General features: G+C 46.2%; 1 protein-coding gene across 1 annotated transcript in view; it reads right to left on the bottom strand.

The window, feature by feature from the left end:
- Positions 1 to 15,000, bottom strand: part of LOC135565142 (multiple epidermal growth factor-like domains protein 11) — a 227,039-nt gene that overhangs the window by 38,332 nt on the left and 173,707 nt on the right.

Here is a 15,000-nt window from a genome sequence, read left to right on the forward strand (position 1 = left end):
AGGAGTCTACCGTGGTGAGGAGGAGGAGTCTACCGTGGTGAGGAGGAGGAGTCTATCGTGGTGAGGAGGAGGAGTCTATCGTGGTGAGGAGGAGGAGTCTACCGTGGTGAGGAGGAGGAGTCTACCGTGGTGAGGAGGAGGAGTCTACCGTGGTGAGGAGGAGGAGTCTACCGTGGTGAGGAGGAGGAGTCTACCGTGGTGAGGAGGAGGAGTCTATCGTGGTGAGGAGGAGGAGTCTACCGTGGTGAGGAGGAGGAGTCTACCGTGGTGAGGAGGAGAAGTCTACCGTGGTGAGGAGGAGGAGTCTACCGTGGTGAGGAGGAGGAGTCTACCGTGGTGAGGAGGAGGAGTCTACCGTGGTGAGGAGGAGGAGTCTACCCTGGTGAGGAGGAGGAGTCTACCGTGGTGAGGAGGAGGAGTCTACCGTGGTGAGGAGGAGGAGTCTACCGTGGTGAGGAGGAGAAGTCTACCGTGGTGAGGAGGAGGAGTCTATCGTGGTGAGGAGGAGGACTCTACCGTGGTGAGGAGGAGGAGTCTACCATGGTGAGGAGGAGGAGTCTACTGTAGTGAGGAGGAGGAGTCTATCCTGGTGAGGAGGAGGAGGCTACCGTGGTGAGGAGGAGGAGTCTACCGTGGTGAGGAGGAGGAGTCTATTGTGGTGAGGAGGAGGAGTCTATCGTGGTGAGGAGGAGGAGTCTACCATGGTGAGGAGGAGGAGTCTACTGTAGTGAGGAGGAGGAGTCTACTGTGGTGAGGAGGAGGAGGCTACCCTGGTGAGGAGGAGGAGTCTACCCTGGTGAGGAGGAGGAGTCTACTGTGGTGAGGAGGAGGAGGCTACCCTGGTGAGGAGGAGGAGTCTACCCTGGTGAGGAGGAGGAGGCTACCCTGGTGAGGAGGAGTCTACCCTGGTGAGGAGGAGGAGTCTACTGTGGTGAGGAGGAGGAGTCTACCCTGGTGAGGAGGAGGAGGCTACCCTGGTGAGGAGGAGGAGTCTACCGTAATGAGGAGGAGGAGTGTACCGTAGTGAGGAGGAGAATTCTACCCTGGTGAGGAGGAGGAGTCTACCGTAGTGAGGAGGAGGAGTCTACCGTAGTGAGGAGGAGGAGTCTACCGTAGTGAGGAGGAGGAGTCTACCGTAGTGAGGAGGAGGAGTCTACCGTAGTAAGGAGGAGGAGTCTACTGTAGTGGGGAGGAGTCTACCATAGTGAGGAGGAGTCTACCGTAGTGAGGAGGAGGAGTGTACTGTAGTGAGGAGGAGGAGTCTACCCTGGTGAGGAGGAGGAGTCTACCGTAGTGAGGAGGAGGAGTCTACCGTAGTGAGGAGGAGGAGTCTACCGTAGTGAGGAGGAGGAGTCTACCGTAGTGAGGAGGAGGAGGCTACCGTAGTGAGGAGGAGGAGTCTACCGTAGTGTGGAGGAGGAGTCTACCATAGTGAGGAGGAGGAGTCTACCGTAGGAGGAGGAGGAGTCTACCGTAGTGAGGAGGAGGAGTCTACCGTGGTGAGGAGGAGGAGTCTACCGTAGTGAGGAGGAGGAGTCTACCGTTGTGAGGAGGAGGAGTCTACCGTGAGTGAGGAGGAGGAGTCTACCGTGAGTGAGGAGGAGGAGTCTACCCTGTATGGAAGAGACTTCCCCATTCAGTTTCTGTATTCAGGTTCAATCAAACATCGTTTTAATTTTTGTTTTACTATTGACAGTTACAGCTGATTTTGGGATTGTATGGATTCGCTCTCCTTAAATGTAAGTCATCTGATTTATTCGTTTAATAAGTCTCTGAATTGTTTAATCAAACGTTTCACCGCCAGCTCCTGATATCAGGGAATGAAAACTACAATCTGTCTCCTGAATTAGCCGAGTGGACCCGAGCTCGTTTACCCCGGTTTTCCCTAGCTAAACTAGGTGGCTAGCTGACCTGTGCTACTTTTTGTCCTCATTGCCAAACGTCCTAAATAATGCACCCTCAACTTCAAAAGTAAAAAACTACAATCGTATAACTAAGAAATTTGATGGAAAAAAAACTGTGTATTGTTTAATTGTTTTGTTGAATAGTCAGGAGAGGTTCGAGGTATCTGTCATAAGACGACTTGGCATAGAGTCAGCTGGACGTTTCTGACTGGTTCTGCTTGTAACTGTGACAACGGGCAGCCACTTGGTTTGATGGGAAATGTAGTGATTTTTCCCAACACAGCCAGATATGTACACAGTCTTGTACCCTTAACCTTTTTTAAACTGACTATCGTATTTGTTGATTAGACCAGAGTTTATTAATATAATGACACATCCAGGAGTCGCGAGTTATCTGACACGAGAAAACTTGAGAAAATAGCAACTCTACAGATCACAATGACTACAGATCACAATGACTACAGATCACAATGACTACAGATCGCAATGACTACAGATCACAATGACTACAGATCACAATAACTACAGATCACAATGACTACAGATCACAATGACTACAGATCACAATAACTACATATCACAATGACTACATATCACAATGACTACAGATCACAATGACTACAGATCGTAATGACTACAGATCACAATGACTACAGATCACAATGACTACAGATCACAATGACTGCAGATCACAATAACTACATATCACAATGACTACATATCACAATGACTACAGATCACAATGACTACAGATCACAATGACTACAGATCACAATGACTACAGATCACAATGACTACAGATCACAATGACTACAGATCACAATGACTACAGATCACAATGACTGCAGATCACAATAACTACATATCACAATGACTACATATCACAATGACTACAGATCACAATGACTACATATCACAATGACTACAGATCACAATGACTACAGATCACAATGACTACAGATCACAATGACTACAGATCACAATGACTACAGATCACAATGACTGCAGATCACAATAACTACATATCACAATGACTACATATCACAATGACTACAGATCACAATGACTACATATCACAATGACTACAGATCACAATGACTACAGATCACAATGACTACAGATCACAATGACTACAGATCACAATGACTACATATCACAATGACTACAGATCACAATGACTACAGATCACAATGACTACAGATCACAATGACTACAGATCACAATGACTACAGATCACAATGACTGCAGATCACAATAACTACATATCACAATGACTACATATCACAATGACTACAGATCACAATGACTACATATCACAATGACTACAGATCACAATGACTACAGATCACAATGACTACAGATCACAATGACTACAGATCACAATGACTACATATCACAATGACTACAGATCACAATGACTACAGATCACAATGACTACAGATCACAATGACTACATATCACAATGACTACAGATCACAATGACTACAGATCACAATGACTGCAGATCACAATAACTACATATCACAATGACTACAGATCATAATGGCTACAGATCACAATGACTACAGATCATAATGGCTACAGATCACAATGGCTACAAATCATAATTGTTTATTTATTTAATTTAATCTTTATTTAACCAGGAAGGGCTCATTGAGATTTAAAATATATTTTTCAAGAGCGTCCTGGCCAAGATAGGCAGCACCAAGTCATTACAAAAATTACAGACAAACAACATGAACAACTACAAGTAATCTAGTAAAAACCATAGAATTCACAAGAGTATAAAACAAAATCAAAAACAGCTAATTAAAAACATTGACAGGTCAGGGAATCAGTCTCAAAATCATTCATCAGTGATTTAAAAACACAGATCGGGACAAGTTCTTCCAGTTTAAAAGTATTTTGTAAGGTGTTCCAAGACGATGGTGCAGAGTACATAAAAGCCCTTCTACCAAATTAATTTCAGACATTTGGAACAGTTAGCAGGATAAAGTCCAGCGAACGAAGAGAGTACCCACCTCATTTCTGAACAATAAAAATGCCCAAATAAAAAGGTAGTAAACCCAAAATGGCTTTGTAAATAAAAGTATACCAGTGACTGAGCCTACGAGTGACTCGAGAAGGCCAGCCAACCCTGGTATACAAAGACTTGGCCTTACGCACCGTAAGGGTTCTGCAGTTTAAAATAAATCTCAAAGTGCCATGGTAAAGGGTGTCAATTGATCTCAAACACTGAGCGGAAGCATTCATATATAAAATATCCCCATAGTCTAGTAAAGGCATAAATGTAGCTGATACTAGCCTCCTTCTGGCTTCAAAAGAAAAACAGGCCTTATTCCTAAAATAAAAGACCAATTTCAGCTTCAGATTTTTTGTAAGTTGTTGAATATGCAATTTAAAAGAGACGCCGTCATCAATTAAAATTCCAAGATATTTATATGAGGTTACAACCTCAATCTCCTTGCCCTGACAGGTAGTAATAGGTGAAAGGTTCAGAGGTCTATTTCTTGCTTTAGAAAACACCATCAGTTTAGTTTTGTCAGTATTGAGGATAAGCTTCAATTGACACAAGGTATGTTGAACAGTATAAAAAGCAGTTTGCAAGTTCTGGAAAGCTTTTGTCAGAGACGAGGAACAACGGTAAATAACAGTATCATCAGCATAAAAATGAAGTTGCGCATTTTGGACATTTTTGACTAAGTCATTTATATAAATAGTGAATAAGAGAGGACCAAGAACAGAGCCTTGGGGCACACCTTTAAAGACAGACAATTTAACAGACATAAGCCCATCAAATTGAGGCCACTGAGTTCTATCAGACAGATAGTTAGCAAACCATGCTCTGAAAGACCTACACTCGACAATCTCTGCCTTAGTATAGCATGATCAACTGTATCAAAAGCCTTAGAGAGATCAATAAAAAGTGAGACACAGTGCTGTTTTTTTGTCAAGGGCTTCAGTGATATCATTTAAAACTTTCATGACTGCTGTAATTGTGCTATGCTTCTTCCTGAAGCCCGATTGGTACATTGATAAAACATAGTTAGTAACTCTTTTAGCTGTTCACTCACAAGAGTTTCAAGTATTTTACAGCTTTGCGATTGGCCTAAAATTATTTAAAAGAGTTTGATCTCCTTTTTTAAAAAGTGGTAGGACAAATTCTAATTTCCAGATTTTCGGAATTTCATTACATTCCAGGGTTAGATTGAACAGATATGTCAGTGGTTCAGCTATGAAATCAGCTGCCAGATTTAAAAGCAGGGATCCAAAAGATCAGGGCCTGCAGGCTTTCTCTGATCTAAGGATTTCAGGGCTTTATGTATCACCTGCACTGAGAATGGCAAAAGCTAAAAGTTTGACCAGCTCTCACTGGTTCATCCACACAGGGTTGTACAGAGACAGAGGACACTGGTTCATCCACACAGGGTTGTACAGAGACAGAGGACACTGGTTCATCCACACAGGGTTGGACAGAGACAGAGGACACTGGTTCATCCACACAGGGTTGGACAGAGACAGAGGACACTGGTTCATCCACACAGGGTTGGACAGAGACAGAGGACACTGGTTCATCCACACAGGGTTGGACAGAGACAGAGGACACTGGTTCATCCACACAGGGTTGGACAGAGACAGAGGACACTGGTTCATCCACACAGGGTTGTACAGAGACTGAGGACACTGGTTGATCCACACAGGGTTGGACAGAGACTGAGGACACTGGTTGATCCACACAGGGTTGTACAGAGACTGAGGACACTGGTTGATCCACACAGGGTTGGACAGAGACTGAGGACACTAGTTGATCCACACAGGGTTGGACAGAGACTGAGGACACTGGTTGATCCACACAGGGTTGGACAGAGACTGAGGACACTGGTTGATCCACACAGGGTTGGACAGAGACAGAGGACACTGGTTCATCCACACAGGGTTGGACAGAGACAGAGGACACTGCTTCATCCACACAGGGTTGGACAGAGACAGAGGACACTGGTTCGTCCACACAGGGTTGGACAGAGACAGAGGACACTGGTTCATCCACACAGGGTTGGACAGAGACAGAGGACACTGGTTCATCCACACAGGGTTGTACAGAGACAGAGGACACTGCTTCATCTACACAGGGTTGGACAGAGACAGAGGACACTGGTTCATCCACACAGGGTTGGACAGAGACAGAGGACACTGGTTCATCCACACAGGGTTGTACAGAGACAGAGGACACTGGTTCATCCACACAGGGTTGGACAGAGACAGAGGACACTGGTTCATCTACACAGGGTTGGACAGAGACAGAGGACACTGGTTCATCCACACAGGGTTGGACAGAGACAGAGGACACTGTTTCATCCACACAGGGTTGGACAGAGACAGAGGACACTGGTTCATCCACACAGGGTTGGACAGAGACAGAGGACACTGGTTCATCCACACAGGGTTGGACAGAGACAGAGGACACTGGTTCATCCACACAGGGTTGGACAGAGACAGAGGACACTGGTTCATCTACACAGGGTTGGACAGAGGACACTGGTTCATCCACACAGGGTTGGACAGAGACAGAGGACACTGGTTCATCCACACAGGGTTGGACAGAGACAGAGGACACTGGTTCATCCACACAGGGTTGGACAGAGACAGAGGACACTGGTTCATCTACACAGGGTTGGACAGAGGACACTGGTTCATCCACACAGGGTTGGACAGAGACAGAGGACACTGGTTCATCCACACAGGGTTGGACAGAGACAGAGGACACTGGTTCATCCACACAGGGTTGGACAGAGACAGAGGACACTGGTTCATCTACACAGGGTTGTACAGAGACAGAGGACACTGGTTCATCCACACAGGGTTGGACAGAGACAGAGGACACTGGTTCATCCACACAGGGTTGTACAGAGACAGAGGACACTGGTTCATCCACACAGGGTTGGACAGAGACAGAGGACACAGGGTTGTACAGAGACAGAGGACACAGGGTTGTACAGAGACAGAGGACACAGGGTTGGACAGAGACAGAGGACACAGGGTTGGACAGAGACGGAGGACACAGGGTTGGACAGAGACAGAGGACACTGCTTCATCTACACAGGGTTGGACAGAGACAGAGGACACTGGTTCATCCACACAGGGTTGGACAGAGACAGAGGACACAGGGTTGGACAGAGACAGAGGACACAGGGTTGGACAGAGACAGAGGACACAGGGTTGGACAGAGACAGAGGACACTGGTTCATCCACACAGGGTTGGACAGAGACAGAGGACACTGGTTCATCCACAGAGGGTTGGACAGAGACAGAGGACACTGGTTGATCCACACAGGGTTGGACAGAGACAGAGGACACAGGGTTGGACAGAGACAGAGGACACAGGGTTGGACAGAGACAGAGGACACTGGTTCATCCACACAGGGTTGGACAGAGACAGAGGACACTGGTTGATCCACACAGGGTTGGACAGAGACAGAGGACACAGGGTTGGACAGAGACAGAGGACACAGGGTTGGACAGAGACAGAGGACACTGGTTCATCCACACAGGGTTGGACAGAGACAGAGGACACTGGTTCATCCACACAGGGTTGTACAGAGACAGAGGACACTGCTTCATCTACACAGGGTTGGACAGAGACAGAGGACACAGGGTTGGACAGAGACAGAGGACACAGGGTTGGACAGAGACAGAGGACACAGGGTTGGACAGAGACGGAGGACACAGGGTTGGACAGAGACAGAGGACACAGGGTTGGACAGAGACAGAGGACACAGGGTTGGACAGAGACAGAGGACACAGGGTTGGACAGAGACAGAGGACACTGAATCAAACAGCCTACCAGATGATAACAAAGTGTTCATTAAAACAATTCAACATTTCAGTTTTGTCATATACAGCAACAGAGTCCTTCAAAACACATGACGGTGATTCATTAACATTACTGTGACCAGACAGACTTTTTCCAGAACGTTCTAGGGTCATTCAGAGTCATCAGTGGTAACAGACATAAAATATTCCGACTTGGCCGTCCTGAGAAGAAAATAACATTTGTTTCATAACGGCCTAAAAATAAGCCAATCAGCATCAGAACATGATTTCCTTGTTTTAGCCCAGGCTAGATTACGGTCGTGAAATAATACAAGACAGCTCAGAAGAAAACCATGGATTATCCCGCCCTTTAACCCTGAACCTGCGGAATGGGGCGTGTTTGTTTACTATTTGGGGAAAAAACCATCATGAAAGAATTTCCAGGCAGTTTCCACATCAGGGGATAAGCTCAATCTTGCTCCAGTCAAAATAAAACAAATCACGAAAGAAATCCTGCTCATTAAAACACTTCAAATTTCTCTTACGAATAAAACCTGGGTTTACTACAGATCACAATGACTACAGATATTAATGACTACATATCGTAATGACTACATATCGTGATGACTACAGATCACAATGACTACAGATCACAATGACTACAGATCACAATGACTACAGATCACAATGACTACAGATCACAATAACTACATATATTAATGACTACAGATCACAATGACTACATATATTAATGGCTACAGATCACAATGACTACAGATCACAATGACTACAGATCACAATGACTACAGATCACAATGACTACATATATTAATGACTACAGATCACAATGACTACATATATTAATGACTACAGATCACAATGACTACAGATCACAATGACTACAGATCACAATGACTACAGATCACAATGACTACAGATCACAATGACTACAGATCACAATTACAGATCACAATGACTACAGATCACAATGACTACAGATCACAATGACTACAGATCACAATGACTACATATATTAATGACTACAGATCACAATGACTACATATATTAATGACTACAGATCACAATGACTACATATATTAATGACTACAGATCACAATGACTACATATATTAATGACTACAGATCACAATGACTACAGATCACAATGACTACATATATTAATGACTACAGATCACAATGACTACATATATTAATGACTACAGATCACAATGACTACAGATCACAATGACTACATATATTAATGACTACAGATCACAATGACTACATATATTAATGACTACAGATCACAATGACTACATATATTAATGACTACATATCACAATGACTACAGATCACAATGACTACATATCACAATGACTACAGATCACAATGACTACAGATCACAATGACTACAGATCACAATGACTACAGATCACAATGACTACAGATCACAATGACTACAGATCACAATGACTACATATATTAATGACTACATATCACAATGACTACAGATCACAATGACTACAGATCACAATGACTACAGATCACAATGACTACATATATTAATGACTACAGATCGTAATGACTACAGATCACAATGACTAAATTACTTCCGGACACAAAGGGTCCTCAGAGCTCCTCCTCCTCACCACTCTATAGCCTTTATTGCACTGTGGACCAGGCAGGGGAGAGGAACGGTCATAACAGATCTATGGTATGACATATCTACGTCTCAACAGCTCTATGTCCTATTAACAGATTTATGTCCTATTAACAGATCTATGTCATTTTAACAGATTTATGTCCTATTAACAGTTCTATGTCCTATTAACAGTTCTATGTCATATTACCAGATCTATGTCCTATTAACAGATATATGTCCTATTAACAGATCTATGTCATATTAACAGATTTATGTCATATTACCAGATCTATGTCCTATTACCAGATCTATGTCATATTAACATATCTATGTCATATTAACATATCTATGTCATATTACCAGATCTATGTCAGAACAGATCTATGTCATTTTCACAAATTATTGCCTAACAGATTTATGTCATATTAACATATCTATGTCCTAATAGAGATATGTCATATTACCGGATCGATGGCTTAATAGACTTGTGTCCTGAGAAATCTATGTCATAACAGTAACAGATCTATGTCCTAATAGATCTATGTCTATGTCTAACAGTAACAGATCTATGTCCTAATAGATCTATGTCCTAACAGATCTATGTTCTGTGATTAAGCCACAGAACAATCTGAACAATGAATAACATTGGCTGAGACTTGAAGACGAGCATTAGCTCGATGTGATGTGGAGGAGATCCGGCTTCAGGTTTATGACTGATTATAATTCAGAATGTAACCATCATTAAATAAGTTAAGCTGTGTTGATATCTGCTGAAAAAAAATTACAATAAATGACAAATTAATGTTGTAGGTAAGACAAATGACAAATGGAAAGAGTGAAAACAGAGACCTATGTCCCATCTCATTTACATTACATTTTACCTTTAAGTCATTTAGCAGACGCTCTTATCCAGAGCGACTTACAAATTGGTGCGTTCACCTTATGACATCCAGTGGAACAGCCACTTTACAATAGTGCATCTAAATCTTTTAAGGGGGGGGGGAGTGAGAAGGATTACTTTATCCTATCCTAGGTATTCCTTAAAGAGGTGGGGTTTCAGGTGTCTCCGGAAGGTGGTGATTGACTCCGCTGTCCTGGCGTCGTGAGGGAGTTTGTTCCACCATTGGGGGCCAGAGCAGCGAACAGCTTTGACTGGGCTGAGCGGGAACTGTACTTCCTCAGTGGTAGGGAGGCGAGCAGGCCAGAGGTGGATGAACGCAGTGCTCTTGTTTGGGTGTAGGGCCTGATCAGAGCCTGGAGGTACTGAGGTGCCGTTCCCCTCACAGCTCCGTAGGCAAGCACCATGGTCTTGTAGCGGATGCGAGCTTCAACTAGAAGCCAGTGGAGGGAGCGGAGGAGCGGGGTGACGTGAGAGAACTTGGGAAGGTTGAACACCAGACGGGCGTTCTGGATGAGTTGTAGGGGTTTAATGGCACAGGCAGGGAGCCCAGCCAACAGCGAGTTGCAGTAATCCAGACGGGAGATGACAAGTGCCTGGATTAGGACCTGCGCCGCTTCCTGTGTGAGGCAGGGTCGTACTCTGCGGATGTTGTAGAGCATGAACCTACAGGAACGGGCCACCGCCTTGATGTTATTTGAGAACGACAGGGTGTTGTCCAGGATCACGCCAAGGTTCTTAGCGCTCTGGGAGGAGGACACAATGGAGTTGTCAACCGTGATGGCGAGATCATGGAACGGGCAGTCCTTCCCCGGGAGGAAGAGCAGCTCCGTCTTGCCGAGGTTCAGCTTGAGGTGGTGATCCGTCATCCACACTGATATGTCTGCCAGACATGCAGAGATGCGATTCGCCACCTGGTCATCAGAAGGGGGAAAGGAGAAGATTAATTGTGTGTCGTCTGCATAGCAATGATAGGAGAGACCATGTGAGGTTATGACAGAGCCAAGTGACTTGGTGTATAGCGAGAATAGGAGAGGGCCTAGAACAGAGCCCTGGGGACACCAGTGGTGAGAGCACGTGGTGAGGAGACAGATTCTCGCCACGCCACCTGGTAGGAGCGACCTGTCAGGTAGGACGCAATCAAGCGTGGGCCGCGCCGGAGATGCCCAACTCGGAGAGGGTGGAGAGGAGGATCTGATGGTTCACAGTATCGAAGGCAGCCGATAGGTCTAGAAGGATGAGAGCAGAGGAGAGAGAGTTAGCTTTAGCAGTGCGGAGCGCTCCGTGATACAGAGAAGATCAGTCTCAGTTGAATGACTAGTCTTGAAACCTGACTGATTTGGATCGAGAAGGTCATTCTGAGAGAGATAGCGGGAGAGCTGGCCAAGGACGGCACGTTCAAGAGTTTTGGAGAGAAAAGAAAGAAGGGATACTGGTCTGTAGTTGTTGACATCGGAGGGATCGAGTGTAGGTTTTTTCAGAAGGGGTGCAACTCTCGCTCTCTTGAAGACGGAAGGGACGTAGCCAGCGGTCAGGGATGAGTTGATGAGCGAGGTGAGGTAAGGGAGAAGGTCTCCGGAAATGGTCTGGAGAAGAGAGGAGGGGATAGGGTCAAGCGGGCAGGTTGTTGGGCGGCCGGCCGTCACAAGACGCGAGATTTCATCTGGAGAGAGAGGGGAGAAAGAGGTCAGAGCACAGGGTAGGGCAGTGTGAGCAGAACCAGCGGTGTCGTTTGACTTAGCAAACGAGGATCGGATGTCGTCGACCTTCTTTTCAAAATGGTTGACGAAGTCATCTGCAGAGAGGGAGGAGGGGGAGGGGGAGGAGGATTCAGGAGGGAGGAGAAGGTGGCAAAGAGCTTCCTAGGGTTAGAGGCAGATGCTTGGAATTTAGAGTGGTAGAAAGTGGCTTTAGCAGCAGAGACAGAAGAGGAAAATGTAGAGAGGAGGGAGTGAAAGGATGCCAGGTCCGCAGGGGAGGCGAGTTTTCCTCCATTTCCGCTCGGCTGCCCGGAGCCCTGTTCTGTGAGCTCGCAATGAGTCGTCGAGCCACGGAGCGGGAGGGGAGGACCGAGCCGGCCTGGAGGATAGGGGACATAGAGAGTCAAAGGATGCAGAAAGGGAGGAGAGGAGGGTTGAGGAGGCAGAATCAGGAGATAGGTTGGAGAAGGTTTGAGCAGAGGGAAGAGATGATAGGATGGAAGAGGAGAGAGTAGCGGGGGAGAGAGAGCGAAGGTTGGGACGGCGCGATACCATCCGAGTAGGGGCAGTGTGGGAAGTGTTGGATGAGAGCGAGAGGGAAAAGGATACAAGGTAGTGGTCGGAGACTTGGAGGGGAGTTGCAGTGAGGTTAGTGGAAGAACAGCATCTAGTAAAGATGAGGTCGAGCGTATTGCCTGCCTTGTGAGTAGGGGGGAAGGTGAGAGGGTGAGGTCAAAAGAGGAGAGGAGTGGAAAGAAGGAGGCAGAGAGGAATGAGTCAAAGGTAGACGTGGGGAGGTTAAAGTCGCCCAGAACTGTGAGAGGTGAGCCGTCCTCAGGAAAGGAGCTTATCAAGGCATCAAGCTCATTGATGAACTCTCCGAGGGAACCTGGAGGGCGATAAATGATAAGGATGTTAAGCTTGAAAGGGCTGGTAACTGTGACAGCATGGAATTCAAAGGAGGCGATAGACAGATGGGTAAGGGGAGAAAGAGAGAATGACCACTTGGGAGAGATGAGGATCCCGGTGCCACCACCCCGCTGACCAGAAGCTCTCGGGGTGTGCGAGAACACGTGGGCGGACGAAGAGAGAGCAGTAGGAGTAGCAGTGTTATCTGTGGTGATCCATGTTTCCGTCAGTGCCAAGAAGTCGAGGGACTGGAGGGAGGCATAGGCTGAGATGAACTCTGCCTTGTTGGCCGCAGATCGGCAGTTCCAGAGGCTACCGGAGACCTGGAACTCCACGTGGGTCGTGCGCGCTGGGACCACCAGATTAGGGTGGCCGCGGCCACGCGGTGTGGAGCGTTTGTATGGTCTGTGCAGAGAGGAGAGAACAGGGATAGACAGACACATAGTTGACAGGCTACAGACGAGGCTACGCTAATGCAAAGGAGATTGGAATGACAAGTGGACTACACGTCTCGAATGTTCAGAAAGTTAAGCTTACGTAGCAAGAATCTTATTGACTAAAATGATTAAAATGATACAGTACTGCTGAAGTAGGCTAGCTGGCAGTGGCTGCGTTGTTGACTTTGTAGGCTAGCTGGCAGTGGCTGCGTTGTTGACACTACACTAATCAAGTCGTTCCGTTGAGTGTGATATCTCCAAACAGTCCTAGAGACAGAGAGAGCAGAGACTGTAAGATGTTTGAGGCAGAGTGATAACAGAGACCTATGTCTCATCTCCAAACAGTCCTAGAGACAGAGAGAGCAGAGACTGTAAGAGGTTTGAGGCAGAGTGATAACAGAGACCTATGTCCCATCTCCAAACAGTCCTATAGACAGAGAGAGCAGAGACTGAGGCAGAGTGATAACAGAGATATATGTCCCATCTCTAAACAGTCCTAGAGACAGAGAGAGCAGAGACTGAGGCAGAGTGATAACAGAGACCTATGTCCCATCTCTAAACAGTCCTAGAGACAGAGAGAGCAGAGACTGAGGCAGAGTGATAACAGAGACCTATGTCCCATCTCCAAACAGTCCTAGAGACAGAGAGAGCAGAGACTGTAAGAGGTTTGAGGCAGAGTGATAACAGAGACCTATGTCCCATCTCCAAACAGTCCTAGAGACAGAGAGAGCAGAGACTGTAAGGGGTTTGAGGCAGAGTGATAACAGAGATATATGTCCCATCTCCAAACAGTCCTAGAGACAGAGAGAGCAGAGACTGAGGCAGAGTGATAACAGAGACCTATGTCCCATCTCCAAACAGTCCTAGAGACAGAGAGAGCGGAGACTGAGGCAGAGTGATAACAGAGACCTATGTCCAATCTCTAAACAGTCCTAGAGACAGAGAGAGCAGAGACTGTAAGTGGTTTGAGGCAGAGTGATAACAAACAGTCCTAGAGACAGAGAGAGCAGAGACTATGTCCCATCTCTAAACAGTCCTAGAGACAGAGAGAGCAGAGACTGAGGCAGAGTGATAACAGAGACCTATGTCCCATCTCCAAACAGTCCTAGAGACAGAGAGAGCAGAGACGGAGGCAGAGTGATAACAGAGATATATGTCCCATCTCCAAACAGTCCTAGAGACAGAGAGAGCAGAGACTGAGGCAGAGTGATAACAGAGACCTATGTCCCATCTCTAAACAGTCCTAGAGACAGAGAGAGCAGAGACTGTAAGAGGTTTGAGGCAGAGTGATAACAGAGACCTATGTCCCATCTCCAAACAGTCCTAGAGACAGAGAGAGCAGAGACTGAGGCAGAGTGATAACAGAGACCTATGTCCCATCTCCAAACAGTCCTAGAGACAGAGAGAGCAGAGACTGAGGCAGAGTGATAACAGAGACCTATGTCCCATCTCTAAACAGTCCTAGAGACAGAGAGAGCAGAGACTGAGGCAGAGTGATAACAGAGACCTATGTCCCATCTCTAAACAGTCCTAGAGACAGAGAGAGCAGAGACTGAGGCAGAGTGATAACAGAGACCTATGTCCCATCTCTAAACAGTCCTAGAGACAGAGAGAGCAGAGACTGTAAGGGGTTTGAGGCAGAGTGATAACAGAGACCTATGTCCCATCTCTAAACAGTCCTAGAGACAGAGAGAGCAGAG

This window comes from Oncorhynchus nerka, linkage group LG27 (genome assembly GCF_034236695.1).
Source record: "Oncorhynchus nerka isolate Pitt River linkage group LG27, Oner_Uvic_2.0, whole genome shotgun sequence".
NCBI lineage: Eukaryota > Metazoa > Chordata > Actinopteri > Salmoniformes > Salmonidae > Oncorhynchus > Oncorhynchus nerka.